At 35.8% G+C, this 6,870-nt stretch overlaps 1 non-coding gene across 1 annotated transcript; it reads left to right on the top strand.

Annotated features, from left to right (window-relative positions):
- The first annotated feature begins 404 nt into the window (after positions 1–404).
- LOC124897323 lies at positions 405–514 on the top strand. Its single transcript, XR_007054045.1, has one exon. It is a non-coding gene; the product is annotated as a small nucleolar RNA R71 (small nucleolar RNA).
- Positions 515–6,870: the final 6,356 nt, after the last annotated feature.

Raw genomic sequence — 6,870 nt, 5'->3', positions numbered from 1 at the left:
TCTACAAAAAGTAGATACTCCACCCAACTGCCATCATAATCAATCACACAGGCTCGAATCATATCTTCTATAATGACCCTTCTAGTCATTATCTATATTCTTTGCTATTTTTTCTGATAGAGCTTCTCTATAGTTAACCCAAGTCATTATTGACTTGCAGGGACCGATAGTTAGGTTACCTGGCGGTTCTTTTGGTTGCTCAAACCACTTTCTCTAATGGAAGTCTTCGTTGGCCCTGATTGACTACTAAGCAAAACCCATGGTAAAACATGTGAAATCTAATTAAGTAGTATGTACAATTCTTCATAAGTTTTTTGGAGAGCCTTTCCACCTGCTGTTGAATCAATAGAATCTTCATATTTGGCTCCAATCACTCAATGAAAGTATGATCAAGAACATTGTTGTACTGATGATGGTTAGGGCAATTTATGAGCATATCCTTAAATCTCTCCCGAGCTTGGTAGAGATTCTCTCTTTCTTTCCGTCTAAAAATCAAGATCTTACTTCTCAAGCATGCAGTCTTCACAAATGGAAAGAATAGTATAGGTAACTTCCAAGCTAGATATTCCCATGAAGTGATGGGGAGTGGTGGTTCAGCATGTAGCCACCTTTTTGTTTCCTCCATTAGGGAAAAAGAAAAGAGTGTCAATCTGACATATTCAAAACTAACCCCTTCAGGAATGTAAGTATCGCCTATTTCCAGGAAGGTCTATATGTGTCACTGCGAATCTTTGTGTGAAATTCTATGAAATTTCCCCGTTGAGTTCAGTAAATGCACCATATTCTACTTTAATTAAAATAAACCACCTTGTTTGGGATTACAAATATTGTTCGTCACATGGTTCGTCAGTGGGATTGTCACTTCACCAATAGGTCTAAAAGATGGTTGATCAGGAACAACTGGAATAACCAGAGGTGGGACCTTTCCAGCATTTGGATTGACTGGTTTATTTCTTTGTCCAGCCATTCTTCACCTTTGTAGAAAGATCTGTTCTAGTTTTGTAAAAAGCTCTACTAATTCTTTGTTTCTCGCCAGTGCTCTATTCAGCTAAATATGCAAAAATTTAGCCGCAAATATCAAGTTTTCAACACTTAAAACATAATATTAAAAATAAAAAATTTAGTAATTTACTAATTATACTACTCCCCCGCAACGACGCCAAAAACTTATTGTGACTCAGACGCATATGCAAGGGCACGTGATCATACAAGTAATATAGTGATTTAGACAATCAAATATCATTCCCACGAGGACTAAGCAACTAGAAACTTAACCAACTTTTAGTTTTAGAAAATGAATAGTAAGTTTTGTAATTTATCAAGATGATTTTGAAATTAAGAATAAAAATGTAAATTGATAAATAGGAAATAAAAGTTATTGACTAAAGCAAATCAAGCAACGGTTGTAAAAAATAATGATAGGAATTGAAGGGTTGAGGCTTTTCATACAATCATACAATTCTCTATTCTTATAGTAATCTAATTGGTTATCGGGTTGTTGGATCACAAGGTTTAGGCTACGATTTTCATTTACCAACCTCAAATCTTCTATCTATTGAATATTATAGCTACAACTCCCGCAGAGATACTACACTTCTTCTAGTTTCATTAAGTAATGTTCTTTTAGTTGAACCAAACAAGGCTTCTATGTATATCCCTAGCCCAGACGCTAATTCAACCCTTATTTTATAAAACGGGTAAGAACCTTCCTCATTAATTTCGTCGTTCTATCCTACGATTCTCCTCCAAAATTCAAATAGAAATAGAGATTTATTATAATGGTGGTCACTCATCAAAATATTAATCTCAATAAATTAAGAACAAACTAGATTATAAACCAAAAAGAAACTACTATAATGAAATCAAAGAGTAATTATGTTCTTGGCCTCAACCCCAGAACAAGGGTATTTAGCCACTCATGTTTCAATTAAACATAAAAAATAAGTAATTAATCATACCTAAAATTAATCTAAAGTAAAGAAGTTCTAAAGTAATAATAAGAAACCTAAAAGAAAGAATTCTATTCTTTTCCGCTGCTATAGTGCTTGCCAAAAGTGTTTGGAATTATGCTCACGTCTTTATTTTATTCTGGGGAAAATTTCACCAGATCTTCATTTTTGACGCGACGTGTCTATAGTCACATTGATCAAGACAATACATCAAGTCAACATTATGTTGATGTACTAGAATTTACCTTTAAAAATCTGACTAAGCCTAATTCTTCAATACATGATGTAATGCGTCGACATTGTATCGTGTCACTGGAATTGTTATCTCAAATTTTGACTAAGTCTCAAAACTTACACATCGATGCAACGCGTTGACTTCGTGTAGAGCTTGGCATACCATGTATTTTTTGGTATCAAGCCCTACTGTGTCCGGTGGTATGACTGAAGAGCATTGCAAGAAGTAGGAAGAACGTGACCAGGATATGGCACTCTTAAAGACAAATGGATTTGTTAACTACACATCTATTGTCTATAAAAATAGAGAAGGTAAAAGCTGTTGCTTCTCAAGGTAGTGATGACTCTGATTCAGAAGAATAGGTGAACTATCTAAATAATAAAGGGGTTTCTAAGGCAATAGCTAAGAAAATTAAGGTCGAAATTATTACGATAATGTTTGTTACAAGGATAGGGATCAAGTAAACTAGAAGAGCCAGAATGATAAGAGTGGACTATATGTACCTCTAAGAAGCATAGATAATGTTGCAACTAGCTATGGAAAGATGTCCATAAAGGACAGGATGGAGAAATTATTAAAGGGAGCTTAGGATACCAACTATGGGGTAACTACTATACAGAGTGATTTGTCTTCCATGAGTCAGTTAGTAAACTCACACTCTACTTCTATCAAATAGTTGGAGCAGTAAATGAGCCAACTCTTAGCAACATTGAATCATAGAAAGAGCGGAACTTTCCCAACCGATATAATTCAAAATCCTAAAAATGATGGCTCTTGCATGGTAATTACCACACGGATTGGTAAGGTATTGCCAGGCCCTTATGTGGTTAAATTTGTTTATGAAGAGGTGATTAAAGAAGATGTTGATCTTGGAGAAGCTAATCTAGTGTAATCTGAGAAGCTGGATGGTATTGATATCCCTCATAATCATCAGTAAGTTTATGATTTTGGAAATATAAAAGACAAGGAAAAGGAATCAGTGGTGAATACTCTACCAAAACCACCATCTCTCTTTTCTCATAGATTGAAGAAGAAGGTCGATGACACTAAGTTTAATAAATTCATGGCAATATTGAAGCAACTGACAGTGAATGTGTCTTTGGTGGAGGCCCTTAAACAAATACTAGGATATGCTAAATTTAATAAAGATGTTGTGACGAATAAGAGACCAGTAAGCTATGAACCAGTGGATAATCTCCAACATTGGACCATAATTTATACAAGGTCTTTGTTTCAGAAGAATGAAAACCTAAGAGCATTTACCATCCCTTGTACAATTGGGTCTCTAGATTTTTCTAAGGCCTTATGTGATTTGGGAGTGAGCATAAATCTGATGCCGCTATTTGTTTATAAGAAGTTAGGGTTGGGAGATCCCACACCCACAAAGATGTGACTTTTGATAGCAGCTTAGTCGATAAAGTGACCTATCGGTATCCTGTATGATGTGCTAGTGAAGGGGGCTAGCTTTATATTTCCTATGGATTTCGTTATTCTATGATCTCTTATTCAGGCTGAATAATAAAGTGGTGTAATTTGATGTGTGGCAATCTATAAAGTAGCATAAGGAGATGAGTTTGTTTTCTATTATGGATGTTTAGTATAAGGATGAGCAGGAGTACCAATAGAGGAGAAATTTGTTGTTGAGCCCTTAGATGCAGTTCTAATGAATTTTGATAGCGAGGGCATTGAAGAGTATGAGGAGACTGTTTGTGCTTTGATGGGAATAGGATCATATTCTTATGCTCACAAGAAACTTGATGTTGATTTTAAAAATTGCCCAACACTACTAGCTAAGGCATATATTAAGGAGCCACTGGTATTATAGTTAAAAGAATTGCCAGGTCATCTCTGATATGTGTTTCTAGGTAGTGAAAATACTTTACCTATCATCATTACAGCTGATTTGGGTGAGTAGCAAGTGGAGGCACTTATTTTTGTGAATCGAAGATACAAAAGGGTGATAGGATGGACTATCGTGGATATTATTGACATCCCTCCAGGTATTTTGCACTCATAAAATTTAGTTGGAGGAGGACTGCACACAAATAATTGAGCATCAACACCATCTTATCCCACCTAAGAAATAGGTTATTAAGAAGGAGATCATCAAATGGCTTGATACAAGAGTTGTATATCCCATTTTTGATAGTATGTGGGTGAGTCCCATAACAATATGTGCCCAAGAAAAGGGGCATGACAGTTGTAGCAAACGATAAGAATGAGCTGATACCACTCAGACTTGTCACTGGGTGAAGAGTTTGCATGGATTATTGAAAACTCAACTCATAGATTTTGAAGGACCTCTTCCCAAAGCCTTTCATGGATCAGATTCTTTATCGGTTGGTGGGAAGAGGTTGGTACTATTTTTTGGAAGGGTACTCTGGTTATAATTTAATTTCTATAGCCCTAGAGGATCAGGAGAAAATGACATTAACCTATCTGTATGTACTTTTGCATTAATGAGGATGCTGTTTGGATTGTGTAATGCACCCGATACCTTTCAATAGTGCATGATGTCTATTTTCTCGCTCATGGTTGATGACACCTTGGAGGTATTTATGGGTGATTTTTTTTGTGGTAGGAGATTCACTTAAGTTGTGTTTGGTAAATCTGAGTAGGGCCTTACAGAAATGTAAAGAGTTTAACCTTGTTCTTAATTTGGAAAAATTCCACTTCATGGTAAAGGAGGGCATTGTTCTTTGTCACAAAATATCAGCAAAAGGATTTGAGGTTGATCGAGCTAAATTTGAGGTTATAGAGAAGCTACCGCCTCCTATTTTGGTAAAAAGGGTGCATAGTTTTATTGGTCATTCAGGATTCTATCGGAGATTTATAAAGGACTTCTCAAAAATTGAAAATCCACTTTGCAAACTTTTGGAGAAGGACGTTAAGTTTTACTTTGATGATGATTTCTTGAAGGAATTCGAATGCCTCAAAGGGAAGATAGTTGACTCTTCTATTATTGTGGCACCGGTTTGGTCAAACCCATTTGAGATTATGTGTGATGCAAGCGGTGTTGAACTTGGACCTCTCATTGGGAAGAAGAGGGATAAGCTATTTCATCATATCTATTATCTAAGCAAATTACTGAATAGGGCCAAAAATAACTACACTGTCACTGAATAGGAACTTCTTGAAGTAGTCTATGATTTTGAGAAGTTCCGAGCTTATTTTCTAGGAACCAAGGTGGTGGTTCACACTGACCATACAACCTTGAGGTATTTGATAGCAAAAAAGGATGCGAAACCAAGGCTAATTAGATGGGTTCTATTGCTTCAAGAATTTAACTTCAAAGTCAGAGATCAGAAGGGTTATAAAAACCAGGCTACGGACCTTCTGTCTAAGTTGGAACGGGAGCAAGCAGCTAGAGATAAATTTGAGATCAATGATGCATTTCCAGATGAGGAAATCTTGGCTGCTGTTATGGAGAAAATACCTTAGTACTCTGATTTCACAAATTATGTGGTAAGCAAGATAATTTCAGAAAATCTTTCTTTTTATCAAAGAAATAAGTTCTCCATGATGTGACACATTACTTTTGGTAATAGCTATACTTGTTTCAATGCTGTGCTGATAATATCATTAGGAGATGTGTTCCAGATATAGATTTGTTGAGTATCTTTGAAGAATGTCGTGGTTCCTCGGTTGGAGATCAATATGTGTAACGCCCCAAAATCGGGTCCCGAGATGTTACACCGTGCTTAGAATCACAAGTGACCCCAAGCTAACCCTTCTACTGGCATAATTCTTAAGCAATTGAACAAAAAGTATAAATCTATACAAATCTGCAGAAAATAACTTTTTTCTAAATATAATAGATACAAAACTAAATTTACAAGATTACAACTCTGCTTTAATAACCAAAACTGAAATGGAATACATCAACTTCTACTGACTATCTATGAAGCCTCTACTAGTAGTGACTGTAGGTATCCGGGTCATGACTCCCAACTAACCCAACTCAATACGACTGAATAAAGAAAATACAACACTTCTCAAACTGTATAACTAACTCAAGCTCTTGAATCAAAAGGACTCATCACCTGCTAACTGGATGCCGCGAACAAACTGGATCTGAAGATGTACACTATACCTTGTACGTACATTCCGAGAAAATGAAGCCCACATATGAATATGTGGGTCAGTACCATGGAAACGTACTGAGCATATGGGGGTCCAATGCATATACAAAATAATATCTTAATGTTATCTTAGTTTATAAAATTATGCATGCTGATATAAATGACACACTTAACTCGAATTAAATCATCGAAATCATGGATGAATAATACATGTAAAGTAAAACAAGTGAGTCATTACAATAAGTTCTCAATTCACTTCTTCCTTGGTTTCAAACATATAGAGTAATCAAGTTTCAAAACAATTCTCTTTAGAATATATAGTCTTTAAATCTTTCAAAAACAATGACTCTCTCAATCTCAATCTTTCAAGCAATTGTATTTTCATCTCAAATAGAAGAATACACACACACTGGGAGTCTCTTACAACCGACATAAACCACGTGAGCTACATGGAGTACAACGTCCAACCCATATTGGGGAGAGCTATCCTATCCTTGCAATCGGAGTAGGACCTTAATGTTTTGTTCACTAGTGATCACTATATCAATCAGCCTTAGGATCATATCCTATGGGGGTACGTAGTTCTAGATAAGTGCCAATCATA

The sequence above is a fragment of the Capsicum annuum genome, chromosome 3 (assembly GCF_002878395.1).
Source record: "Capsicum annuum cultivar UCD-10X-F1 chromosome 3, UCD10Xv1.1, whole genome shotgun sequence".
NCBI lineage: Eukaryota > Viridiplantae > Streptophyta > Magnoliopsida > Solanales > Solanaceae > Capsicum > Capsicum annuum.
This window is presented reverse-complemented; position numbering and strand designations above follow the sequence as displayed.